Source organism: Zonotrichia albicollis, chromosome 18, assembly GCF_047830755.1.
Source record: "Zonotrichia albicollis isolate bZonAlb1 chromosome 18, bZonAlb1.hap1, whole genome shotgun sequence".
NCBI lineage: Eukaryota > Metazoa > Chordata > Aves > Passeriformes > Passerellidae > Zonotrichia > Zonotrichia albicollis.
The window spans coordinates 1727888-1755624 of NC_133836.1; the positions used below are offsets into that span (position 1 = coordinate 1727888).

The 27737-nt window shown below is 50.4% G+C and overlaps 1 protein-coding gene across 15 annotated transcripts in view; it reads left to right on the forward strand.

The window, feature by feature from the left end:
• The first annotated feature begins 612 nt into the window (after positions 1 to 612).
• The window catches only part of NCOR2 (nuclear receptor corepressor 2), a 226408-nt gene continuing 199283 nt past the window's right edge, over positions 613 to 27737 (forward strand). For all 15 annotated transcript variants that reach the window (XM_074554206.1, XM_074554221.1, XM_074554222.1 and 12 more), the window contains exon 1: positions 613 to 907. The gene's annotated coding sequence lies outside the window, so the exon portion shown is untranslated. The remainder of the gene's footprint in view (positions 908 to 27737) is intronic.

The window sequence follows — 27737 nt, forward strand, 5'->3', positions numbered from 1 at the left end:
TATGGAATGCTTAGCTATGTTGCCGTGCAATGCTCTGGACAATTCCTCGGGGCTGAACCTTTGTCAGGGCTCAGAAACCCAAGCGCTGCCCGACCTCTTCCACTGAAGTGTCCGAAACACCATCGGCACAAGGGGATTGTCGGCCAGCTCACAGTACAAGTGAGAATCCCTGATTTGCACTCAAAATATCGTCAATGATACGCAGGGACACTAACGCACCCGTAACGCGGGGAACACCGGCGGCAGCACCGAGGTACCCGGTGGCACTGATACAGAGATGGCAGGGGTGAGCCGAGGGCAGCGGCGGGGACAGGGATGCAGCCGGTGACAGGGTACAGCCGGTGCCGGGGCACAGTCGGTGTCGCGGTGCAGCCGGTGACGAGATGTAGCCGGTGTGGGGGTGCTGTCGCGATACAGCCGGTGTCTTGGTGCAGCCGGTGTCGCGCTCCTACAGCCGCTGTCGCGGTGTCGCGACCCGCGGCTCGGCCGGGTCCCGCCGGGCGCTGGGCGGCGCGGGCGCGCGCGGCCCCTTTAACGCGCGCGGGCGGCGCGGCCCCGCTCCGCCCCGCCCCGCCCGGCCCGGCTGTGGGGCGGCCTTAGGGACCGACCGAGACACCGAGCGAGCCACGACCGAGCGACCGCCGCCTCCCGCCGCGCCGGGGCGGGCAGGGCTGGGCTGGGCTGGGCAGGGCTGGGCGCTGCGGGGCCGGCGCTGCGGCGAGGGGCGGCCCGGCCCCACGGACGGACGGACAGACGGGCGGGCGGCGCGGCTCGCAGCCCCATGGCTCTGGATTTATAAACACGGCGCAGATGGCGGGGCCGCGTCCCCGCGTCCAGCGCTGCCCCGCCGGCCGCTGAAGCGGGAGCGGCGGCGGCGATGGGGGGCGGCAGCTGCCGGCGGGATTAGGTGAGTCGGGAGGGGGGAGCCCCGGGGAGCCCCCGGTGCCGGGGTGCGGGCGGGCCGGGCTGGGGGGGCCGCTCCGCTCCGCTCCCCGCAGGTGGGGGAAAGGCGGCCGCGTTACGTAAAAATGAAAATGTGCCACGGGAGCTGCTCGCCGGGGAGAAACTTTCTCTTATTATTTTCTTTTTTTTTTTCCTGTTGGTTTTGCTGCTTTTGGCCTCAAGGGAACGCGGCCGCTGGGGAGCGCGGGGGAGCCCCGCACTGGGCAGACTGGCGGGGACACCCCTCTGCGGGGCGGGGGGGGGCACCCAAGGGCCTTTTTTACCCCCCATTTCTCTTTTTTCCTTCTTTTCGTTCAATGCCGCTGTGTTTGCGGCTCCAGCCCCCCGCACGTTGGGGGCCGGTGGGTTGGAGCAGTGAATGAGCATCCGAGGGGCACCGGGGCGGCCTTGCCGTGCCCGGGGCGCGGGGGCACGGCCGGCTCCGGGCCATGAGGGGGCACGGCCGGTCCCGGCCATGACGCGAGCTGAGGGCTGGCTCCTCGGGCCGTGTGCTGTTCGCCGTGTAAATATTTACGGGAGGTAACTGAGCCGGGTGTCTGCAGGCAACAAGTGCACGTTTCTCTGAACCCCGGCTGAGGTCTCTGGAGTAATCGCTTTTTTTGTTGGTTTTTTTGTTTTTTTTTTCTGTTGATTCTTATAATTTCCTGTTCCCTCTTCTCCCTCGGCCCTTCCTCCTGCTCCCTTGCCCTGACAATGCACAAAGAGCAGGCTGCAGTGGGTGCAGGCAGCTGCCTGCCATGTGGGCTGCTGCCAACACCACTGAAGCAGCAAAACCTGCAGGGCTCGGGCTGGGGCTGCCCGGGCCGTGCTGACCCGACAAAGCCATCGCTGCTTGCAGCGCTTTGAACCCTCTGGAAGCCCAGCACGCCTGCGGGCACTGCTGCCCGCGCCCGAGGCTGCGGCTGCTCCCTGAACTTTGTGTTTTGGGTCAGCTCAGGAATGTGCGGGAGCGGACAGAGCTGTGCTGTGGGTGTTTCCCAACCCCTCGGTCCACAGGCGTTTATGGTTTCCCTCGGTATTCCCTTGAAGCAAAGGTTGGCGCTCTGGATGCCTGAAAACCGTCAGGGTTTTGCTGAATCTGGTGGTTTTAATCGGTTTGGTGGGTGTGATGTCGTTCCGCTGCTATTCCTTGGTCATGTGGGGTGAGAGTTTTTCCATTTAGTATATAGGGGTTTTATCAGCAAGGTTAAGTTTGCCGTGTGCTTTACTGGCAAACACTCGGTACTACTACTGATTCATAAAGGGAGCCAGTGTGAGTTGGGACAACTGGGTGAGCATTTCCCTCTCTTCTGAAAGTGGTGACAAAACTCTTCAAGGGCTCTTGTGAAGCCGTGTATTCCTGGATGATTTTAAGCAAATCATACTTAATTCTCTGAGTTTCAGTGCTGATGTTGGGTGACTTTGGGATTTAGCTGAAACCTCCTGTGTGCCTGGGTCTGCCAGCTCTGTGCAGGACCTGTGCCTTGGGTGAGGAATTCAGTGAGTGAAGCTCGCAGAGTGTGCTGGGGTTGAGTCCCACGATGCCATGGCAGAGACGTTTTGCCTGTGACAAATATTTTATAACTTTGAGTAAGTTTCACTGTGAGAGAGACTCTTGCAAAATGTGTTTAGTTTATTGAAAGCAAATGCACTCAAACCTCGGTTTGTTGTTGCCAAAAGGGAAAAAGTAGAAGCTATTTTTGGTGTGAGAGAGGAGATGGGGCACGCACATGTCTGGGGCAGGAAAACACTGGTACTTTGTTCTCCTGGCTTCATGTGGGTGGTGGTTTCTGTTACTTAGCTCTGTGTTTCTGCCAAGTTGCAAAACATACCTGGTTCTGAAACCCCTGCGGAGGTCAGGGCTGGCTCTGGAGCTGGTCTGGGCCCGTGTGGGAACACCTCCCACATCAGCATCTCCAGCCCTGCAGAGGCAGGTGGGTGCCTCTGCCTTCACACCTTGCAGCTCCAGGGAGGTGACTGGCATTTTTTTTTGCGACAGGATCTGCACTGAAACCATAAACTTGTTTCGTGCAATCCACCAGCCAGCTGCTGCTTGGCAATACTTTTCACTTGCTAATGGCTGTGGTTGGAGCTGAACCAAGCTGCCTCCAGTGGAGGTTGTACTAATCCCTGGAGCCATCCTGCGCTAAATCCAAAGAGGGTTTGGTTCAGGCCGTGTTCACGTCTTGTAATTAGGAGATGCAGTGTGGTAAAGGCAGTTTTGTTGTGATTGGCAGCGATGGTGTGCATGCAGCTGTGCTGATAGCTGCACGTGGTGGGAGCTCCACGGCTGGAATTGGGTCATAGGAGATATCTTCATCTTTTGTGACATGGCTGTGAATTATTTGTCCCCCTTGATGACTGCCAGTGTTCCTGGTTCTGGTTTTTAGTGGCTCTGCTGCAATACAGTCCTTTTTGCCATGTGTTTGTCCTGCGGGAAACCTGTTTGAAACTGACTGTAATTGATGTGCCTGAGATACCATCGTGGTTGTGTCCCTACGCAGGAAGGAAAGTTACGATCTTGTGTCAGTTTCTAGATGAGTGGGTACAAGAGGAGGATTACATCGGTAACTTTTCCGAGGTGGGTTTAGGGTGGCTGATTTGAGCAGTGCTGAAGGGCAGTGGGTTGGAGGAGAGCCTTTGGGGTGCAGTACTCCCCATCCCTAACCCGGCGTCTCATTCTGACCAGATCACTTCACGAGTCACAAAACTGAGGCTGGTGGGGTTATGTGAAGTTCAATGTGTCAGAGCAAGTCTGCTGGAGAGCTGCTGAAGAGTCTCTTTCTCCATGAGTGCTTTGCTTGTTCAGTGTGAGGGCTCGTTACTCCCAGTGGCAGAGTGCTGGTTCCCCCCGGGTTCTGTGCCTGTGAGCAGCGGTCCCCAAATGCAGCCCCTGGGCTTGGCTGCAGGGGTGCACAGGGATGGGAATCCAGGCCAGGGTGTTCTCTGGAGCACTGTTATTTTTGTGCAGCTGCGTTTTGAGGAGCCGTGGCTCGCTTTAGTCTTCGCTGAGAGTTTTCAGCAGAGAGCAGGGTCAGCTCTAATGGAGCTGGAAATGAGGTATAGCAGCACCCAGTCGCCTCTCTGATTAGTGAAGGAGGCTTTTGCAGCTGCCTAAGGATTTGGGCATTGTGAGGTCATGGATTCTCATCGAGGCTGCTGTGGCACAGGCTCCTGCACGGCTTTGAAGGGCCCTTGCTGTGTATCGACAGGGGAAGCAGCAGAGAATTGCTATTTATGGCTGGGTTTGTGCTGGCACACAGGTGTTGAGGGTTCTGATTTGCCCTGTAATGTCAAGGGATAGATCTTTGCATTGCAGTAGAAAATGGAAATGTGTGTCATTTAATGAGCATGACTAGGGCAGAGCTGCTTTCCCAAAAGGAAGATTGAAGAGGGAACTGGAGCTGCAGAACAGAGGGCATGAAAATGCCTGTAAAAGCTTGATCAGAGTGAGGGATGGATCTGGCAGGAAGGGAAGGAGGACAGAAGAGCAGAAGGAAATGAGTGATTCGTCAGTTTTGGGAAGTGATCCCTGACCTGAGCACGAGGCAGCTGTGGGACTTTACTGGGAATTGAGAAATCTGGGCTGCACCCCCAGTCCTGCTGCCCACCCTACTTGTCACTTCCCTTCTTGAGGCCAGCAGTTCTCTGTTCCTGCCAACCTGCCTTTGGCAGCTGGACTCTGTCTGGGCTTGGACTGTTCCTGCTGAAGGTGAGCAGGGTCCCCAGGAGGGGATGTTTCTGGTGAGCAGGCAGTGCTCACATGGTAGCATCTCCCTTGCCGCCTTCACTGTGTGGAGCTGAGAAATGTGACCTGGCTGAGGGTGAGCAGGTGAGGAGGCACTGATTGCTGATGATCTGAATCTGGCCTGGAGAGGCCCAGAGAGGAGCCCTGCCTGCAGGGGAGAGGAAGAAAGGCAGTAAAGATGGAGGTGGTTGTCCATGGCTGTGATTGTGACCACAGTGCCAGAGCTGGAGGGGATTTGGGGACGGGGAGAGCACAGCAGTGGTTATGTGCCTGCTGGGTGCATGCAGGATGCTGATAATGGTTAGTGCTCTCTTTATAGCTGTGGAGCACTGAGCAAACATTAATGAATGTAAAGGATAGCAGCTCTGTCTAGTTACAGAGAAGGGAAGTTGCTCCAAATTAACTTTATGATCCGTGAAACTGAAGGTTATTTAAAAAAATAATAACGTAAATGGAAATGCTGAAGTTTTTCAGAGTCGCTGAGTACGCTGCTTGTTGTTTAATGCCTTCCATTTTTTCACTCCAGTCTGTGTTTTTGGCTGGGGAACAAATTATAAGCAATATCAGCTTACGCTTGGATTTGAACCCGCATTGCTCTTAGTCAGCTGAAATGTTTCCCCTTATCGCTGCTCCCATAATGTTTATTTTAGACCGGATAGCATCATGGCTTTTCTGCTCGCTGTAGGGAAGAAGCCAGTCTTTGAAATAGCCCAGCACCTTGGAAAGAAATGATCTCAAAGCCAGTTTGGTTTCTGAATGAGGTACAGCTTAATTTTCCACGAAGAGGTTTATGCGAGGCTGGATCCCAGAACGTTTTGCGGCATTAAAAACCCAGGAGGTGGCAGATGGATGAATTGCTGACAGATTTAAAATCGTACGACAAACATAAAGCATTGAGACGCGAGGCCAAGGCAGCAGGAAGGTTGCAGGGAGAAATGGAGGCAGAAAGGTCGAGTAAGTTATTCTGGGCAGAGGAAGATGTGCAAGCAAAGTGGGTTCAGCTGGGAGGGGAAGGGAAGGCCATCAAGAGGAGGGATGTGTCCAGGAGTGTGTTCCCATCATAGCACAGGGAACCCCTGGTGTCCTGGGCTGATGGTGAGAGGAGGATGAGGAGGAGGAAGGGGGCCAAGCTGAGCATTGGCAGCAGTGGTGAGGCTGGCAGCGGGGTTGCCCTGGGAGGAGGCAGTGTGGTGGGGTCCAGATAGTTTCCTCCTGTGGGAAGTTTTCCTCCCATGAGGGAGAGTGGCAGCCTGCAGGGAAGCCAGGGATGGTGTGGGTATTGTCTCTGGAGGCTGCAGGCCTGGCTCCGGCTCTTGGGGTGGGTGGTGCGTGTGTCAGGGAGGGAGGCAGAGCCGGCAGGATTTCCTCTCTGCAGCGCTGGCTCCTGGGTTAATAACTAACCAGGCAGCCTAGGTTTATCCTTTCATTGTGGAAGAGAATTATTTACATAATACCACTCCACGTAATCTTTATTTAGCATTGTTTCCCTGGCGTAACACTGGACAGAGCGGCGGTGCCCAGAAACGCAGCTTTGGCCAAATGTGTGGGAAGTTAACTCTTCCAGTTGGGTGTGCTTCTCTCTGCCTGCTCAGGGAACTGGCTGTGAACTGAATAAATACTTCAGTGAATAAATACTTCAGTCTATCATGTAGTTTTTGGGACTTCTGTGTCCTCTAAACTCTGTTTTCTGCAAGCTCTGGCTGGTGCTCTCTGCTGGTGCCCGAATGTTGCCTACCAGCTTTTTAAGCAACACAGTTTGGCTTTGTCCTGTGCATGTTAGGGCAGGAGAGGACTTTGCAGTGTGCTCTTCCTTGTCTCTATGTTGAAGAAGGCAGAAGGAAAGCAATGTGTCAGCCCGTGGGTGGAGGATGACAGGATTTGGGAAGGTTCCTGCTGCAGATCGTCCCATCGTCTGTGTTCAGCCCCTGAGGACTTGCTGCCTCCCAGGTGGGCAGGCTTCATCCTCCTCAGGGAGTGTTTAATTGCAAGGTCTGGAGGCTTAGGTGGTTGTGTAAAGAGCTGGGGCCTGATTATTGCAACAGAGCACGGTGAAGGACAGAGCCCTGTGCTTGGGTGTCAGTGGGATGTGGTGGGAGAATTGAATTGCTGAGTAGGATGACAGGCAAAGAACTTTCTGAAAATCTGCCTGTGCCTCCAGCCGTGTGGCGCTGGCTGGAGAGGGTGGAGGGTGTCTTTTCCTCTGCACTGCGGGATGTGTGGGCTTCTAACAAGCTGTGGCAAACAATGGAAAGTTGGCTTTCTTCTGAAAATATTTTAAAACCTTATAAAATTACTCCAGCGGCTAAATTTTTAGAAGACCAGCTCTCAGCTGCATGGTACTTGATCACTTCATAAATAGCTCAGTCTTTGGCCTCTGCAAACTTCTCAAAGCCGTACCTGCAGTGCTGCAGAAGCCCTGGAGAGCAGTGGTTTATCAGAGGCAGCACCTGGCTGTGCAGCAGAAGCTCTGTGTGAGTGTTTACTGCCGAGGCCGCGTGATCTCCTTGCTGTGGTGTTGCGAGGAGCTGGTTTGGGAGGCTGTGGGTCCCCAGTGAGTTACCCTGCGTTGCCTGATGGTGCAGGCAGGCTCTGGGCTGGATATTGGCTCTGGAGGCCTCTCTGCCAGCCTTGCCGAGGGCGATGTGGGTCCTGTGGCAGTTCATGCTGCTGATGTGGATGTTACTCGCTCAAGCCTAAGGCTTGCTGGGACAAAGGTAGCTTGTGAACACCCTCTTTGAACCAATTACACCTGGCAGGGTGAGTTGGGATCAGTGCTGAGACTGTGGCATTCCTGATCACTGCTTGAACAAGCTTTGTCTACTGCCTCCTCAAGCCTGTGCTGTTGCCATCATGCATTTGTGACATGGCGTGGTGTGTAAATCTTGGGTGTCATCATGTGTTTGGTACCACAACTGTGTGCTCAAGAAGTTTCTTCAGTGTTTTTATTGGGGTGTTTTTATGGCATCTGAACATTAAATAACTACGTTCCCTCTTTGGTGTAAGAATTTCTTGTGTTTAGCAAATAACTACATCCTCTCTTTCCTATTAGGAAAACGTCTTTGATCAAGTCCTTGCTTTTCTGTGGGTACCACATAATATAATTCCATTATTCCGTTAATAAACTTTTCAAGCTCCATCTTGAAAGCAGCTACAGCTTTTTTTTTTTTTTGCCCCCCTTTGCTGCAGAGTTTCAAGCTCATGCCAGAGTGTCAGCTTCATTTCTAGGTCACCGGTCTGCCCTTTCATTTCCCCCTCACGCTCAAGTTGGCCGGCTTGTTTTGATTTGGTAATATGTGAGGTGGTGTCCACAGACAAAACCAGGCAGGCCAGTGAAATTCATGTTTCCCTGCAGCCTTGTTCCTGTTGTGTGTGTGAATAATAATTTCCAAATGCTAGACCAGAGGTGATTAAAAACTGTCAAAGAAATAAAATGCAGCAAAGTCTGCGTTACAGGAATCTGTGTGTTCAGTGTTTTGGGAGAATTCTCTGAACTGGCAGTGGAAAAAGCCTTCAGAATTCTTACTGAAGGCTTTCTAGTCTTAAATGTCCCTTATTCAGGAGGTGCTGCTGAGGCAGCCTGAGCTTACCCGTGCTCTGCTGGAGGTTGTTGCTGCTGTCTGGGGGGACCTGGAGTCCGTAGCTCTCCCTTTGTGGAGTGTTTTGGGATCCAGAGCTCAGCTGAGGTATTTTTGCATGCTGTGGGCACAGGCACCTGGGCAGGCAGCTCAGCTGCAGCCCCGTGGCTGGAGCTGCTGAGCGTGACTGGCAAAGGGCGGAGGGGTGAAATGCTGCTCTGCAGCCCGAGTGGATGCTTGAGTGGAAATGAAGCTGAAAACCTTTCTGAGGAGCGGCACACGGTGTCTGTTGCTTGCTCTGAGTGAGTGGAGTTCTTTTTTTTTAACTGAGCTGCAAGGCAATGGGTATTCAAGGGTTTTTATGCAACTTCGGTGTTGGGACGTGAAGCAGTTGTCATGTCATCAGTTAAGATGTGTTGAGCATCCTTATTTTTGGAGCAAATGATCCTGCTGGCAGCATGTATAGGAGGTGTCAGCCAGCCCTTTTTTTCTTCTTCCTCTCTATTTTTTTTGCTTCATTTGTAGGTTTTAGTTTTGGCTTTACTTTGATATCTTGACAGGGTTGCTACTTAAAAATTGTTGGGGTGGTTTTTTTTTTTGGGTTGGTTTTTTTTGTTAGATTCTTTTTTTTTTTTTTTTTTTTGGCTTTTGATGTCTACGTGTCTTGAGATGCACATAAAGAGCTGCTGTGGTTTTGGTCCCAAACCCAGCCAGCTGCCAGCAGCGTTCCTGAGGGCTGTGTGGTGTTGGAGTGAGAAACACTGCAGGGTTTTGGGCTTTCTCCAGCATTATGAAACAGAAGTAAAGAGAGAAGTCAGCATGTACCTTAAGGGTTGTGTTTTTATTTTAACTCTCTCACTGTGCAGAGCTGAGGTTTGCATCTTCTCCACCGAGACTGGTGCTCGTGAAATCTAACGCGCTTTTGTGAATGTCCTTAAACTCTGCCAACAGCAGAGAGGGCTGAGAAATGGGGAATTTGCTTTGCCCCGAGGTGGAGGAGTCGTGCTGCAGAGGCAGACACAAGCACCCTGGTTGCTCCTGTTTCCCCTGCCAAAGGCGGAGTGAGTTTTGGTCTGGCTCAATGAGACGAGCGCTTTAAGCTCCATCTGTGTCTTATTTTTTTCTGCATTTTGCTCGGTTGTGCTTTTTAAATGTCTGTGGATTTCTTCTCAGCAGGAGGTTTCAGTCCCCACACAATGTATTATTGTGTTTGCCCCGCTCCAGTTCCTTGTTTCATGCGGAAACACCTTGAACCTTTGGCTGAGTTGGAAGATGATGGGTGCAGAGTCAGGAACAGCGTGTCCGTGCACGACTGCTCAGCCCGGGCTCACCCGGCTGCTGCTCCAGGCACAAAATGTGTTTGGCTAACACAGGCACTCCCCTGCCTTCTGATCAGCCAGCCTGCACACACTGAGTCTTGTTTGAGAGGCTGATCCCCAGGGTAAGAACACCATACCCAGAAATAATGAGTGTTCACACCTGCCTTTACAAACTTCTTGAGTGTTTTACCAATTAATTCTTAGGTAACAATTACTTAGGTAACTTAGGACTTAGTTCTTAGGTAAAATATCTATGGTAAAGGACACAGCCAGGAATGCTGCTATCCCTGCTATTCTTCACTCATTCCAGTTTATGCAAAACTTCAAAAAGGTGCCTGTGCTGTCTTGGCCATTTGCAATCTGCTTTATGAAGCTTCTTAACCAGCAGAAAAAAAAGTGTAAATAAATAATAAATACAGCAGCTTTGCCTTGCAGCTTTACCAAGTCAATTCGGTGTGTGTTGAGGAGGCAGAACAATTAGAGACGTGCATGGTGTTCTCCATGTTCTGTACTCCTGTCACATGGCCACTCCCAGGTTTTTGGTAAGTGTAACAGAGAAATCTGTATGAGCAACTATTTATGGCATGTGCAGAGAAGGGGGAGGCTGGCGGCTGAACATTAACCTACTGAGGAAGGTGGGGCTGATGGTAACTCTTGGTGGGGTTGGGGCTGTCAAACAGCGGTGATTGCTGCTCCCCTTTTCACAGCACCTAGCTCACTCACTTTAAGCTGTTATTTCTGAAACTGGGGGACTTTGGCTGTAGTGCTGGTTGAAGGATTTTCCCACCTCCCTGCCTCTCAGCATGTTCCTGTCTCAGTGCTTCGCTCCTGTTTTTTTTGACCTGAGTAGCTGAATGAATGCCTTCACCAAGCAGTCATGGTTTTAAGCCAGTTCAAAGTATGGGTGCTGCAAGGACAGATGCGAGCCAGGAGATACAGGGCCTGAAATCGGGGAAGAGTGGCTGTACTTTGCACAACCTGGTTGGGCTTCAAGCCTTTCTTTTGCAGAAGTAAATTCCACAGGACTGAAATACCCTCCTAAGAGGGGAGATATCCCCCCCAAACTGGTGCACAGACCTGTTTGCAGACATGCCATGTGTCTCTCAATGTGGGACACACCAATCAATTTTGCACCAGGTGACAGAGACCCTCAGGGAGGGTTCTCTTGGTGTTCCTGCAGCAGTTTCAGCTTGGGGTCAAGCTCAGGCACTGCTGTAGCAGCTCAGTCATTTCTGCCGTGGTCTGTGGCATTTGCTCCTTTGCTGTGAGCTGGAAATGAAGTGCTTGGCTGGGAGTGGTGATTGAGAACGTTCCTCTGCGGCAGGCTTGGGTTTTTCACATTGTTGCTGCTTCGTGCTGGCTGCAGCACCTTTGTCCCTGGAGTCTTCTTGTGCACCCAGGAGAATCAAGTGCTCTGTGCTTTTGTGCCGTGGCCCTGCATGCCCAGGGCCAGCTGATGGAGAGCAGAGCTGGGCAGAAGCCATGCTCTGTGCTGTGTGGCAGCTTCTGAACCTGGCTCAGCCAGGCACTGAGGAACTGAGGGTGAGAGCAGAGTCCTTTCCTCAAGGGAGTTCAAACCTGCTCTGCCACAGCAGCCTTGCTGAATTACAAATTGCCTTTTCTCTCCCACTCTTTTCTAAATCTGCTGCTGTTCCTGAAGTTGCGGTGGGTTTTACTCATGGGTGCTGGTGCTTGGGTGAGCGTTTGCTGCAGAGTAGAGTTGTAAGCAACTGATGTGATGATGATCACAATGTAACTAATGACACTTAAAATATTTGTTTGTTTGTGATATGCTGTGGTTGCTTTCCAGGCTCTGGAATTGACAGACAAGCTTCAGCTGTATTTGGCACAGTGTTTGCAGAGATGGACAGCTTTCTGTCACTTCTTTGACAGATAGGCATTGAATTTTTAAGGCAAAACAGAGCAGCTTTTTGATTTTTCTCCCCACTCAAAACCAGCCAACCAGAAGCCAGGTGGAGGGGAGCTCTCGCATGCATTCTGTTTATTTTTATGTGCAAATGCATCTTCTCGATGTGTCATTAACCTGGTTGAGCTCGGTGCTATTTTTAGCAGCCTTCTGGACAGGGAGCAGTTCCAGTAAAGGGTTTGTGAGCAGGGCTGGCACAGAGCCCAGGGTGGCAAGTTCCTTCCTCCCTGCCTGCCCGGGGGCCTGCAGGGGCTGGATGGGCTCCCCTGCACCCAGTCCCACACAAGGAAATCTGTGTAAAGCGCTGCTCTTCAGTTCCTGTGCCCATGGTAACCGACTTGGATACATCAAACTTGACTAATTAACCTAATGGAGAGTGGTTTCCAGGCTCAGTCTCTCCCCTCGGATTTCAGAGCTGAACTTGTGTCGTCTGATCAGCCAGCACAGACTTTTTCAGGGTGGTTTCTTTCACAGGTAAATTTAAACTGGGGAGGGTGGCTCAAATCAGTCTGATGTCTTGGGTCAGTCTGATCTCTTGCTTTTCATTCCCCTCTCTGGGTAATCCCTCAGATTCCCAGGGAAGGAAGGTCCCAAACTCAGATGGCAGAAAATTGCTCTGATTTCTTTCTTGGACTGGGTGAGGTAAAAGTGGATACTCTCCTGCATCTCTGCTGTTTCTGTACTGCAGGATCTCTGTCACCCTGACTTTCTGTTTAAAAATCTGTGAAATCCTCAGGCTTGAAACAGAACAGCACATCCTGGAGATGTCTGTGCACATCTTCAGGTCCCCTCATCTTAATGTACTAGTTAAAGGCATTGCTGCTTTGCACTGTTTCTCTTGGGTTTAATTATTATTTCAGTGATTGGAGCTGCAGACTGCGGCAGGGACTTAAGAGTTCAGCCTCAATTAAAAACCACCCTGTGCCAGGCAGATAGCAGCAGGCAGCTCTGCTATTCTCAAGTGTCTCCAGCAGTCCACCGAAACACCATGTGATTGGCTCAGTTGAGAAATCTGAGTAGGCAGAAAGCAGTTTCTGGGATAAACCTTGTGAGTGCTTCTCAAAATAGCCTGAAAGCAAGGTTTTGCTTTCCACAGCCACTCTTGGTCCTTGAGGCTGGTCAGAATTTTCTGTGGATTACTAAATATTGCGAAGGTCTGATCTTCAAAAACCATAAAATCCTTTTTCTTTTTCTTCTCCTTTTTGATGTTGCCTCTGGTATGTTTAAACTTAAAGGATTTGCATTTTCATGTCTTTTTTAGCCTTAATTGTAAGTACTAGGACCTTCCTTACTTGCAGCTCCAGCTTTTTCTGTTTTTCAGCAAAGCTGATGACCTCGTGTTTGACCCTTGGAAACCTCTTGGGCAGCCCAGCAAACAAATGTGGTGTGAGAAGAGCGCATGATAGTAGCCTGAGCTATTACACTGGTCAGTCATTGACCAGGACTCTTGTGTTTTTTTTTCCTTTGAAGATTTGCTTAATGATTGGCATTGCAGCCCCTGCTGTGCAGGGCACCTGGAGGGGTTTGGGGGCTGCTCCCTGTGATGTCTGAGGTGGCAGGGGGGCTTTAGAGAGCCCAGCACTGTAATCAGGTTTTACTGGGGAGGAGATTGTCATTGATATCCCTGGGATTTGGCATCTATATAAATACACCAGCCAAGCTCTGTGGAAGTGTGCAGGTTCATGTCAGTTCATTTGTCTGGGAATGGGGCTGGGAGCATCTCAGCACCATGGTCCTTGTGTGTGATTTCTGTTCCCAGTATAACCCACAGCCTGCTGAGGGCAAATCCCTGGAAATGCAGCTGGAAGGGAGTGACTGCTTCAGACATGGCTGATTTTAGGATGCGTTGAGACATGGGGATAAAAACTGCAAGGCTAAAAGTGATGAGGACAAGTGCCCATGGGCCAGGGTGCTGCATGAATGGCTGAAAGCTGTGAAGCAGCTCTGAGATCTCCGAGCTGGGAGTTGTTTTTCCACCCTTGTTTACTGTGGTACCTCTGGGTGACACGGAGCGTTCAGCAAATGCTGCTAAACTGAATTCTACAGCTGAATTCACACTGGAGAAATGAGAATTGCTTCTTTTTGTTGGGGAAAAAATAAATCTGCTTTTATCACATCCTTGTTATCCTTGCAGCTTGTGGCTTGGAAAATGAGAGAAAATTGATAGTGAGGTCTGAGTGGCATGTGGAGAGAGGTAAGATCCTGGCTTTCTGAGGGCCTCATTTCATGAACTTTCTTGTCCTTCGTGCATTTGCTGATGTGTCAGTGGAACTGAATTTTGTTGGTAAAAATATGATTTGAGTGGATATCTCAGATTAACTCTCAATTGCCGGCCTGAGGGTGATTTTAAGGTTTCCAGCAGCATCCCTGCTCTTGCTGTGTCTTTGGCTGTTGCTCCCAGACTGGCTGTCTGCACCAGGGGCTCTCTGCAGAGAGCAGCCTGTGTTCTGTGCCCACGTACTGTGCTCAAGCCATGAAAAATGTTCCTCAGATGACAGTGATTTGGGGTAGCTCTAGAAAATAATTTTCTGCTGGTGGATAGTACCAAACTATTTCCTTTCACCCCCTCCCTCCCTTGCCCAAAACAAAAGAAGAGATGAAAGGATTCATTAGGAATTATTCACTCAGCCCTGCCGCCTGTCTGAGATCTGGCTGTCTGCGTTCATCCCCCAGCTCAGGGAGGGTCAGAGGGCATCTCCCTGGGGAGGATTTGCTGTTGACTGAATTGCACTCTGTCATTATCCTGCTGGATAACGAATGCAGTGGCCTCATTGGCACTGCCTTCAGAAAAAGCACGGTCATCTGCATGTGGCCTTGAGGCGGGAGGAGAGAACCGAAGGGGAGCAGGGTGGAAAACCTCATCTTGTGGGAAAGATCTGGGACAGACCAGGCAGTTTGGCACAGTGGTTTAATTGCTGTGTGATGCTGAGCAGGTCTGTAGCTGCTCTGGACCTCTGTGTTATCTTTTTGGAGGTGGGGGGACACAGCAAGTGGGTTAAAGGACAAAATTCCATCTGGTGAGGTGAAACTAGTTAAAGCTGCTCCTGTTTTCTTCAGTAGAAAATGTGGCATTCTTGTGACACAGTTTGAGGTATTTTAATGAGATTTAAACAATTTTCCCCCCTCTTTGTTTTGTTTTCAAATAGGTTTCCTGAAAGAAAAACATACAAATCCCCCTGAGCTAATTGGTGTGTGATTTGAATTCAGCTGCTACCTTGGAAGAGCTTTTCCAGCAGCTGATTTGAAAACAGCCTTTCCCACAATATTGTGGGTTGTCAGTCAGTGCTGAAGGATCTTGAAGTTGCTGGTGGGAAGGAGAGAGATGTGTTTTGTTTGAAATGCTGCATCTTTTATTTTGAGTGTCATAAAATACTGAGAGATGTGGGAAAGACCCTAATGGAGAGGAGCTAGCAGAGGAATAAAAGTCACGGTAGCTGGAAATGTGTAAGAAACAGTTGTGGGTGCTGGAGCCCGTTGGGCTGGCTGAGGAAATAGACAGACCTGAAGCAAATTTGCATTTTAAGCACCAATTTGAGATGTTACCCACTGCCTGGTGCCTTGATCTTCTGTCAGCCACAGCTTAGGAGGGTTTAATGCTGTGCCCTTGCAGCATGTGGCTGCACCTTGCTGAAGCACGCCGGGGTGGCCAGATGCAGCCCTGTGAAATAAAGTATTAAAGCTTCAAATGTTGGTCTTCACTGCCTTCAGGCTAAGTCGGTTCCCTGGAAGACGCTGTGATGAAATTGCTGGCCCAGGTAATTTGTGTCCTGATGATGAGCAGCAGAGAGGAGGGCAAGAGTTTGTGTGCCTGCTTATTGCTGTCATCTGTCTTGCAATCAGATATTTATGAAATGGCCTTTTGTGTTGCAGTGCAGGGTGTGTGAGTGCATATTTAAGTGCTTAGTAAATATAGTCAGTTGCTAGATTGGATCAAATCATCCTCTTAACAAATATAGACAGTGATGTTTTGCATCTGGGTGTTTTGACAGTAAAGTACAGGAGGAGGTGGTCTTAGTGAGTTTAACATCTTGTACCCGAAGCAGGGCAATAATTGCCTAAAATCACTGTAATTCTGCTGCCAGCATTAAAGGATATAAAATTATCCTGTGCTGTAATAAATAAAAAAAATTACTGCTGCCTGGAAAAGTCTTGTTGCTGTAATCCAGGACAAAGTGTGTGTGACTGGTTGTGAGTCAGTTTAATTTCTTCTGGGGTCTGACCCTCTGGATTCCTGTTGCTGCAAGAAATCCTCCTTGGAAGGCAATCATCCCCAGGCTGGTGCTCAGCTGAGCCATGCATGACCAAGTAGTAGCTTGTAGCATTTATGAACTGGGGCAGAAGTAGATCCCTTATTCAGACAGAGCTGTATAAGCCTCCAGTGCTCTACACTAGGCCCCAAATTTGCCTACATTATAAATAAGTCTGTGGCTGTGTGCTTGTGTGTTTCTTTTTTTAAGCTGAAGGCAACCCCTTAAGCTCTTTTCTGCAGGTCTGTTCAAGCTGGGGCATGGGGAATTCCTAAGAGGATTATCATGGTTTACTTGATACAGAACTTGAACTTGAGCAATGGCTTATCTTATCAGTGATAAAAGACATGGAAATGAAGTTTACGTAACCAAAGAGGCCTTGAACTGTGGCTTTTTTTCTTTCCTGGAAACTGGAATGACAGATCTCCTGAGTTCTCTGCTCACAACTGCAGTGTTTGTTATCTGCTGTGTACTGTCTGCTTACCACTGGCATTCACTTCTAGTGCTGTGTTTGGAGCTGTCCTGTGACAGAAAGAAAAGGGGTTAAGGCAGAGGCTCAGCAAGAGGAGTCGTGGGCATTTTCTGCTTTTGCAGAAAGCTTGGTGTCCTTGCTGGAGAGATCTGTGGCTTGGTTGCAAGCCCCTGTGCCACACTGAGCTCAGCAGGTGATTTGAAGAACAGCAGAGAGCAGATCCACTTCACCAGTGGGCTGTGAGCATGGGGCTGGAAAGGCTCCAAAGCTGTGAGTGAATTTTACCCTGGGAATAGATGGAGATGCCCTGTCTGTTCCCAGTGGCAAGAGTAAATGAGTGGGGAGGGCCAGGCTAATCTCTTGGGTGGCAGCTAGAAAATGAACGCAGACAAATGAGCACTGCTGTGCTCTGGCTGTGCTGCCTCTGGCACAGGTGGATGCAGTGCCCAGCCCTCTGCAGGGGTGAGGGAGCTGCTGCAGCACCCCAGCAGGAGGAGAGGGGCCTGAGCATCGCAGCTCTGGTGCTGCTGGATGGGCTGAGCAGCTGTGTGCCCAGCGGGGCTGCAGGGCAGGGCAGCCTGGGCCACCTGCTCACCTGCCCCTCTAAAGGGGGGACACACTGTGCTCAGCCCTGTGAGCAGGCATTGGCAAGGAGGGAGCAGCCTTTCCACCCTGCCAGGTTACAGTGGGTTTGCCTGCCCCGCTGTCCTACACCTGCTTTGTCTGTGCTGCGTGGGAGGAATTTTATTTTTTGAGCTCTTGCTGTCACAGATTGTGACAATGCCACAGAGGCCGTGCTTCCCACAGAAGGACTCAGCAGACAGTCGAAGGCTGGCAAGCTGACAGCACTTATTAGAGGTAACCTTCAGGAAATGCCACACACAGCCCTCGCTGAGCTTTCTGGCTCCAGGCACATACAGTATTTACACCACGCTTCTTGAGTTTCCCTGAAGGCTCTCAGCCTGCAGCTGCCTCTCTGTGCTCTGCCACCTGCCCTGTGTCCTCATGCTGCAGTGCCTGGGGTGGGTTCTGGCTGCTGGGCTCCTCTGGCAGCAGCCCACCATGCTGGGGGGGCTGTGACACCAGCTCTTCCTCTGTCCTTTGGCCTCCTGAAAGGTGCTTGATAATCCAGTGCTGGAGCCTGGAGTAAAGCCAGCACCAAGTTTTCACAGTGGTGTGTGCAGGGAATGAGCTGGTAAGAAGTGCAGCCCTTGCACAGCAGCCCTTTGTTAAAATGCAGGGGAATTACTCAGGTGTGGGCGCCTGAATATATGTTGTATTGTAAGACCTTGTGGTTCTGAGTTGCTCCAAACGAGCTGCAGCTGCAGGGTCCTTAGTTGGGCAGCAGCTGTGGCTCGTGAAGGCAACTGAGATAAATAGGGGTGGGTCAAGAGCCCAAGAGGAGCCCCTGAGAAGATAGGAAGGAGTGTGTGGCAGAGAATGGAGAAGAGCCTGAGAGCTGGGACTGCAGCAAAGATTACAACAACTGGTGACCCCGACGTGATGGAGAACACACAACCAAACATCGAAAGAAGGTATGGAATCCCCCGGACAGCCGAGAGCTGTGGCAGCCTGAGAGCTGGGACTTTGGAATATCAGCCAGAGAGCTGGGACTATAGAAGATAGGACAGCTGAGAGCTGTGGCAGCCTGAGAGCTGGGACTGTATGTGTAAAGACAGCTGAGAGCTGGGACTGTATGTGTTGGGAATATCAGCCTGAGAGCTGGGACTTTGGAATGGCAGCCTGAGAGCTGGGACTGTGTGTATATTATAATTGTGTAATTGTTAAAAGAAAAGGGGGGAAATGTGGGGGCCTGAATACATGTTGTATTGTGAGATCAGTGTGTGTCTAAGTTACTCCAAACAAGCTGCAGCTGCAGGGTCCTTAGTTGGGCAACAGCTGTAGCTCGTGAGGGTAACTGAGATAAATAGGGGTGGGTCAAGAGCCCAAGAGGAGCCCCTGAGAAGATAGGAAGGAGTGTGTGGCAGAGAATGGAGAAGAGCAACGCTGCAGCAAAGATTACAACAAGAGAGAAGGTATGGAATCCCCCGGACAGCCGAGAGCTGTGCAGCCTGAGAGCTGGGACTTTGGAATGGCAGCCTGAGAGCTGGGACTGTGTGTATATTATAATTGTTAAAAGAAAAGGGGGGAAATGTGGGGGCCTGAATATATGTTGTATTGTAAGACCTTGTGGTTCTGAGTTGCTCCAAACGAGCTGCAGCTGCAGGGTCCTTAGTTGGGCAGCAGCTGTGGCTCGTGAAGGCAACTGAGATAAATAGGGGTGGGTCAAGAGCCCAAGAGGAGCCCCTGAGAAGAGAGAAAGGACTGTGATGCAGAGAAAGGAGAAGAGCCTGAGAGCTGGGACTGCAGCAAAGATTACAACACTCAGGAACAGCTCTTTTGACTGAGCAGGTGACTGCCTTGAGTGGCTGTGTGAGAAGTTAAAAGCCAAACTCTAAGTATTAAGATATGAAAATTTTTTCTCAGGTTGTCTTGATGGTGTTTTTTCATCCTACATGGGGTAGGAGGAAGGAAATGTGATACTATCTGGTTCTAGTAAATGACAGTGCTGAACAGCACCTGAGCACTTTGTGGTGCCAGAGCCTGGCCTGGGTAGGTGTGGGGAGGCAGTGGTGTGCACCCCATTGGGACATTTGCCTCAAAAACAGTTCAGGTATTCTGTCTGCTTCATGACTAAGAGCTTGGGGGTTGTATATCTGAAGGGTGGGCTTTCAGGATGTGCTCAAGCCTTGCTCTGCTGCCCCCAGAGCTGGTGGCTCATGTGTCTCCTACAGACCCAGAAGTGATGTTTTTCCAGCAGCAGGTGGCTGGAGTTTGATCCACCCACTCTCATCCTGCTGCCTGCAGTGTGCACAAGTCGCTTGGTGCTCTGCTCCCCTCAGTGAAGGGTCAGCTGTGGTCCTTCATGACTGGATCTGCTGTATGAGAAGGAGAAGCCTGCTGTCCTGCTGGATGTTAGCCTGTTTGGGGAGATGGGAACTCCCTGGTGGAAATGTCATCTGGGATACACCAAAACCTGTTTTGGCACATGCACTTAGAGAGACTTCTTCCCTGCTACCTTGTGAGAATTGTCAGAGGGGAACCCATGGAGTGGCATTAAAATCCCACTTTATTATTGTTAATTTCCCATAATACTCAGGCTTGGAGTGCCTGGTTGCTTGGCCTTGCTCAGTGGGGAAGAGCAGGACAGACTGCCTCAAGCTGAGGTCCCTTGGCTGTGTCAGCTCTGAATCCTCTGCTCCTCTGGTGTGGATTTAATTTCCACGGTGCTGCAAATGCTTCCCCAGTGCCCAGCTATCAATTGAAAAGCAGTGGGGGGGTCTGCAGGGGGGTGGTGATGGTGGGGAATGACTTGTGGTCTCCATGGCAACCCAGAGACGATAAATGGATCAATGTGCTGTTCTGCACCATCTGAAACTCCAGCAGCTCTGGCTAAATCTGGGGGCTGCTTTTGCCTGCCAGCTCCTGCTGTGGGGTCATTAGTGTGAGCCAGCTCAGCCCCAAAGCCTTCCCATCAGCCTGCCTCCAGCATCTTGCTGGATTTGCCACAGAGCAGGGGGGGTTTGGGCTGGAAACCCACATTTGGCTCACCCTTGGCACCCTTGGGGGTTTGGGTGTTTAGAGCTGCACCACTGCCTTGGGTTTAGGTGCTGTTATGGGCAACTGGCCAGGCATCCCAGTCCCTGGGTTTGGAAAGGGTAAAGACAAATGTTGGCTTCCCTTCGAGCACTTCTAAAAACCTCCAGCTCTTTCTGCACAAGCACAGGGAGATTTATGGGTTTTTTTCTGTGAGTTAAAGGCTCAGGATCCTGGATTTGGTTTGTGTTGGGTAAGGACAGCTGCTTTTGTTCTCACTTCTGCTTCTGGTGGTGTGGATAAACAGAAAATCTGTCTTCTGAGCTGCTGCTCCAGTGTTCCCAATGACCACATTTACCTACAAAAGAATATTGATCTTTCCCCACTAGATTTCATAAAAACTTACCTCGTTCTGAAGTTCCAATCCACTGCTTTTTAAATAAGAGTCTTTCCAGTGCTGAGGTCTTTTCCATGCTCTGGAGTAGGTTCAAGCAGAGACTCCCCAGTTCCCAGCCAGGAGCAGGGACTGGTGTGACTGGAGCCAGTGGAGGCAGTGGCTGTGTGCTGCTGGCTGGCTCTGCAGTGCTGTTTCGGCCCTTTTCTGGCTGTGTGAAGGGATAATCCCAGGTGTCTCCAGTGCTTTGAGTGCTGCAGATCTAAGGGACTGCTTTGTTTTGGTGTCAGAGGTTGGCTGTGGTGATGAGGATCTGTGGTGATGAGCTCAGGATCTGAGGCATTGCCTGGCCTTGGCTGCTCTCATATCTGGGGGCATCAATGCTTCTCTCTTGCAGCAGGAGGAAAACTGTTGCCTTCTGTTTCGCAAAGGGGCCTGGAGAGATGAGTTGCCAGGGGCTGCACCTGAGGCTTGTGGTGAAGCTGGGAGTATCTCACAGAACTCTTGAGCTTGAGTTTTCTGCCCAGACTCACATCTGAGATAAATACTGGTGTCTGTAGTGCTCTTGACACCTTCATTTCCAAGTGCCTTTTGGGGTGATTGGAGGGACTTTGATTCCTTGGCCAAGTCTGTTTGGGTGGGGATATGGGTGCATTTCACTTCTAATGATGTTACATTTGTAATTTTGTTAATGCACACAGGGAGACCTGCTGTCTGCAGTGGGATGGAAAATCCTCAAAGTGTGCTCTGAAACCACTTTGTGTTGTGGTTCTGTCTGTCCAGCTCTGCCTGTAGCCCCTGGCATGTCCCACAAGCTGCTAGCAGGCAGTTGCCTGTCACACATCCAGAGGCCCCTTTAGAGATCACTGTTGCTGTTTGTAAAGGCTCAGTTGTGGGACAGTCTGTCCAAATGATCTGAGCTTGTAATTCTGTGCAGCACTGAAATGTCCAAGAAATCTGCCATCTCTGTTGCCTTGTGAATAATTTATGGATCTCTTGACTCCAAGCTCATAAAAATCGATAACTCTGTGGATTTTTTTTTTTCCCCAGCAGCAGCTTGGTTAAATTTTCCCATTCTTTTGAGTTGCTGATATTGAAAAGCTGTGGCTTGTTCGCTTACCCTGAGCCATGTTTTCTTTTTCACAGCAAAATTGATCCAGGCTTTTCCACAGAGCTGTCTGTTGCTGTTCTTCACCGGGGTGTTTGGCTCAGGTTACTGAAGGAGACAACCTCCCTGCACCTCTTCCATGGGCTATTGCGAGTGTTTGGGCTGTAAAACTTCTGCTCTGGGGCAAAGCTGCAGAGCTTGGAGAGGTCAAAGTGCTTCTTGAGTGTTGTGCACTGGCTAAGAAGAGGTTTCAGCAGCTGCTGGGAGCAACTGGCAGCACCAGGCCAGTTCCTGCCAGTAGGACTTGCAGCCCCCTTGGCCTAATAATTCAGATATGGATATGTTAATTTATTCCCTCTAATTTCTAGGCCTGTCTCTGAACACTGAAGCACTCTGATCTTTGCTCCCTGTCAGGCTTGGAAACGAAGCCTGAAGTGTACCAGTAACAGCTGTGCCCTCTGTGTTGGGTTATTATCCTTTCAGAATTTAATAACGTGACACCCCTTTTTACTGGATAGCTTGTCCTTCCCTCTAGGAACAGATCGATAACAGACTTGTATCTGCTATTTGGATGTAATTGCTAGTGTCAGCTGATGTCTGGTGCTGTTTCTCCAAACAGCCCTTGGAAGCTCAGGAGGCTGTGGGGAGTGAGGATTTATTTTCCAGACTGGTGTTGCACCACATCCAAGAAACCTGAAATAAAGAGGTGGTTTTGCAGAGAAGTTTCCCTGCTGCCTTCTCTTCCTGCTTGTATTTGGTGATATGTGGGCTGTGAGCTGGGGAGGGAGAGAGGAGAAATGGAGCCTCCAAAGGCAGGGCTGGATAACTGTGTCTGAGCACCGTGCTGTGTTTGGAGGACTCCAAGGAAATTAAAGCTGACTGCTTAGCAATGGTCTCGGTCTGCAGAGCATACAGATTTCATAGGCTGGCTGTAGATGATGGAGGATGGGTTTGGCTTTGAGGGGGGAGAAGGCAAGAGGGTTCTCCATTGCAAACAATTTATTCTTGCTGAGTCTTTAGGGTAATTGAAGAGGGTAATTGCTGTACTTTCATGCATCTAATCCATGGGTTGCCTGGGGAAGAAGGAGGAAATTATTCAAGTGTAGGAAATAGGGGAGTTTACTCCAAGGCCACCCACACCCTGCCTGGTCTGGTCCTCTCTCTTCCTAGCTCCAGTTTTCTCCCTGGTTGCTGGGAGCTTTTGCTGGGGTAACTGATGGCACCACTCTTAGCTGCTGGGGAAGAGAGAGGGTGAGTTGTGGGTAATCTGAGGACTATTTTTCAAGGGAGCAGTACTTTTTTTCATGAGTGGGTTTGAGGTGAGGATTATGTGCATGGAAATATAGTACGCAGAAAATAGAGGACTATAGTGACTATAAAAAAAGTCTGCAGTATCTAGAACTAAAAAAAAGACTTTATAAATACTTCCTAGCCATGGGGTTGGCCTGTGTAATCCTACAAGGAAAGAGAAGCTGAGTGATTGATGGTTGGCTCCATCCTGTTTTATCCCTAGATGCAGAGTACTGTATTAAATATGGTTGCCTCTTGGTATGAACACGTAACAAGAGGCATAATATTAAGTTACAGGCTGTGGAGCTGTCTGGGGGAGGTCCATGGGATGGCATTCCTGCCTCATTTCAGTCTGTGACAAAACTCCCATAGATGGAGTCAAGGCTGGGCTCTTGCTCTGTGTATTTGTTTAATCACCCTGTCTCCAGAGAATGCAGAACTGCTGGGAATTGCAAAACCGTTTCATTAAGAATCCTTGATGCCCATTTTACTAGCTGAAAGCTGCGTGCCAGCATGGGCATATTTTTGTTTATTTATAACACCTGCATTTACAGCGCTGCGCAAATCATCTGGAGAATGGGATGAGTACTTAAACCCCCGGGGGAGAGGGAGGCATTTGGAAATATAAAACCTGCCCTGTGCAGCTGCATGTGCTTCCACTGACCAGAGCTGTGACCCACAGTTGGCCTGTGCTATGTACTGCACTTCCCTCTCTTTTCTTTGCTTTTTTTAATTTTAATTTTCATTATTTCTATTTTTGTACTCAGCTAGACCAGAGGCGGAGGGGTGGGAGAGTGGAATGAGATAGATGCATATAATGGGGCTAAATCCTGCCCAGCTGTTTTCTCAGCAGCCATCTCCCTTACAATCCCAAGGAAATAAATGCTCCTCTTGAGGGTCCTGGTGGTTAATGATGATTTGAGGAGTGCACACAAACATCTCTGCAGATGCAGCCTGCCTGTGAGATTCCGGTCATGCAGCGAGCCCTGGGACCCCGCTCCTCCCGCATTCAGTGTGATGATAAATCATTCATAGCCTCAGGAAATGCAATTCTCCTCCCTGCTCTGCACATAAACAGTCCAGGACCCTGAAGAAAGCCTGTGTTTGTAGTCCTTGGAGGATGAGGCAAGTGCTGTGACAGCTGGGAGGATCTGAAATTAAAGTTATGGGAAAGGCTCTGAGTGCATGAGTGTAAAAGCAATTTGGTATGGATGGGTGTTTTGTTTTGTAGCTGTTCCAGGGTGATGGAGAGTGAACAGGGGTGTGCTGGTGTCCTGACCACTCAAAAGTATTGCTGTGCTTATCCCTTGTTTTGTAGGGCTCTGATTGCAAACATTGATTGTGATGTGTTGGATGTGGTTCTGGTGTTCAGGGTAAGGGTGAAGAGGTGCTGGAGGGAGAAGTGGAGGAGCTCTTATTGTAGTTGAGTGAAACGCAGGCTGGTGAAGGTCTCTGGGTTCTGTTTGTTTGTTCCAGCCTGAAGTGTGCAGCAGGTTGGCTGGGAAAAGGGTGAGCCTGGAGTCAGCTACAGCTTGGAGAAGCAGCCTTGTGTAATAGCCAAAGCAGGGAGCAGTGGCAGCGGTGTCCGCATGAGCTCCTTGTGCTGAAGCTGGGGAGGAAAGGGAGAACATTAGGGAGGAATAGACCCTGTGTGGACACCAGAACCTCCCTTGAGGTCTGGTTTGACCAGCCCTGCTCTCCCCTGGGCTCAGCTCATGGCCAGCACAGCCCTGGTCCCGTTAACATCCGTGCTTGCTTCCCCCTTTCCGGGCACTGTGTGGGTTCCTTGGTATTTGAGCACAATCCCCTGGAAACCCCGGCAGGGGGAATGCTCTTGGCCACTAACAGAGTGTGGGGAGGCGGGACACTGGCCTGGAGAGCTCCATCTCTTGCTGTTCCAAGCAGAGATCCAGCCCCTAATCTTCACTTCTGTGTGATTTGGGTTTCTGGTAACGAGCGTGGCGCAGCTGCTGCAGGGAAGGGGAAAACACACATGCACCTACACAGGCTCTGGAAATATGTCAGAATTGGGCTTGCCGAGAAGCTCAAGCCCAAGCATGACCTACTTTGAGACTGTTGTAATCTCTAGGGGAATGCCCTCTGGATTAGATCAGTGTGATCCTATCAATTTGTGCTTCAGGCTGGAGGAAGCACTGACAAAGTTGCTTATTTTCCCTTTTTGTGCAGGAAGTTTGTTTTCTTTTTCTTTTTTTTTTTTTTTTTTCCTTTTCCTTCTAGCACTAAGACTTGAGAGCAGCAGAGGTGTGTTTGACAAGTACAACAGCCTTGGGCTCTGCTTTTCCATTATGGGTTTGTGTTGAGCACCTTCTTTCTAGAAGGCTTCTTTCTGTACTATGGAGCAGCAAAATCCACCCTTGTTTGTGTCTCTGTGATGTTGTCTGGTGGAGGCTCTGGTCCTGGCCATGGAAAGATGCTGCAGCTGATCCCTCCAGTGCCATTTTAATATTCAGCTGTTTCAATCTGTTTGTTTGGGTTTGTTCTTTTTGTCTGATCTGCTGCACTGAGAGACGCTTTAATAAAATGTGAGAAATTTTCCAACCCTTGTCTTTCCTCTCGTCACCAGCCATTGTTTATGTAAGAGCTTGGAATCTTTATTTTTTCCCAACTAAAAAATTGCTTCCAGAGCTCAGCAAGGATGTGCATATCCCCAGCAAGAAGGAAATAAACAGGGAGGCTGCATTTAATTTCAGTGTCTGCCAGAAAGTGGGAAGCCAGCACTTGCCAAGGAGAGATTTTTGGAATAGAGGTGTACCACACTTAATTTTCCAGGAGACTTTCTGAAAATAAAGAAGCTGGAATGGAAATAAAGCTTGCTGTGATGAAGAGAAATTGCTACCCTGTTGGCAGGAGTTTGGCCTTTGATTGCAGAGGTAGCTTTGCCTCGGGTGGCTCTGGGGGGCTTTCAAAGAGGCTTTTCTCCCATCTGCACTACCTGGCACATGGAGAGGAGTGAGGGGTGTTCGGTCCACTGGTGTGAATTGTTCTGCCAGACTTCAAAGAGAAGTGGAAATACCTAATCTGTCGCTTTCAAAGGGAGGAATAAAATATTCTGATAGATTCTAAATGGAATCACATCAGCGGTGCCTCTTCCACCTTTGCCTTTGAGCTGCTCACTGATCTTTCTGATTGGGGTAATGCAGTGAGGAGGATACAGTATTCCCTTGAGGGGAGCAGCTTGTGAACATTACTGTTCAGTCAGCCTGAAAAGCTCTATTACAGACAGATTTAGACCCGTCTTTGTGCGCTGAGAGGCACAGCCCGGCTTCCGGGAGCAGGCTTTGTCTGGAGGACAGGTGCACATGGGGCTGAATTATATTTACCCTTTTTATCTGCTGCCTGCACCACTTTCACCTGCCAGCTCAGGGGGAGAGAGGCTGTGGTTATGGGGATCTGTCCTGCAGCATGGCTTGTTGAGCCCCAGCTGGGTTTGGCAGCTCTCCAGGCACCTAATGAGTTGTCCTCTGTGAGACCGGGAAGGTGAGGGGAGAAACAGATTTGCAAACAACCCAACCGGTATTGATTTTCTTCATTTCCCACATCCCCTGCCAGGTTTCTGTGCAGCAGCCTGGCAGCTGGGAGCTGTGCTGTTGCCAGCGAGACTGGGTTGAGCTCACAGTGTCTGGGGTGATGTGGGGGGCTGCCTTGCCCTGGCTGTGCGGTTCCCCTGTGAATATGGTCAAGCTCACTTGGTTGTCATGTGCAAAAATGGGTGAGATAGTATATCTGGTGCCTGATATTAGCTGCTGCTTTTGCTGTCTTATGTGTTTCCATGCCTTAGTACTTGAATTTCCATCCTGAGAGCCTGGTCTTGCAGTGAAAAGCACTTTTTCTGCACATGGAAAAAGTCCCAGAAGGTCTCTGAGCATGTTACTGAGAGCTGCTGAAGACAAGCGGGGGAGATTAAAGTCAGGTGGATAAACCATCAGCCTCGTTAAATCTGCTGTGAGAGTGTCTTCAAGGTTTTGTCTGTGTTTCCAGAGTTCTGTAATAGCTTGCCTTGAGCTTGAGGAGATGTCATGTAGGAGTTTTTGGATCAATATGAATATGGAAAAGGGAGAGGATTTCCTGAAAGCACAGTACAGACTGTTCTCTGCGTCTTGCAGCCACACTGGCGCACTTGAGATCATACCTTTTATCTGTCTCTGTCATTGTGCTCTTTGTGTCCATCCCTTGAGGAGTTCCAGCAGGACAGATGGGATTGTTCAGCCTTCACAAAGATGCAGCTCTTCCACGCTTCCCTGTAGTGGGCCTATCTCTGATGCTCTTTGAGTGCTGAGCCTCCCACGTGTCCTGGGAAGACCACAGGCTTCCCTGCCTTGCTCTGCAGAAGCAGCACAGCTGGAGACAGCAGGGCGAGTGCCAGCTGCTCACTGACATGCTGTGGGATTGGGCTGCAGCAGCGAGTTTGAGGAGAAGCAGGCTGTAAAGCTCTTGTACTGGAAACTGAGGGGGAGGCATTCCTTGGACAGCCACAGAAATCTGTTGCCAGGGTGGTTTTGGTGCCCTGGCTGCTGTTGGAGGAGCAGAAGTGTTTCCCTCCGTGCCCTGAAGCTGTGTCTGCTGTCAGCAGGAGGGAGCACACATGGTGCTGTGCCTGAGGTCACAGCCTCTCTCTCCCATGGCCATGCCTCTGGATTGTGTCCACTGGGGTGGGAGGGTGCCTTTGGGCAGCCTGGCCACACCAGCACAAGCAGCTCATGGAGAGCTCCCAGCTCTGGCACACCGCTGTCCCAGGGCATGGCCAGGGTCAGCTCCACTGAGCAGTTTGCCAGAGCTGGCTTAGCACAGCCACAGCTGTCGGTTTGGGTGCCAGGGAAGATGATACAGAAGGGGAGGGAGGAAGGAAAAGTTCCCTTTGAGAAATGGCAGGGGCAGCAGGAGAGCTGCGAGGGTGAGGCCTATTGATTACACGCTCATCTCAGCTTCTTTTGTGCCTCTCTGAAGACACCACTGTGTGGACAAAGGAGCCCTGTGCAGCGCTCTGAGGAGGGTGGTGGTGGTGGAGCAGGGTCTGGTGTGGCCTCTGGGAACCAGAGCTGCAGAGTCTGATCTGTTTGGACTTTAACCAAGCTTTGCTGGCAGTGCTGACCTCCTGGA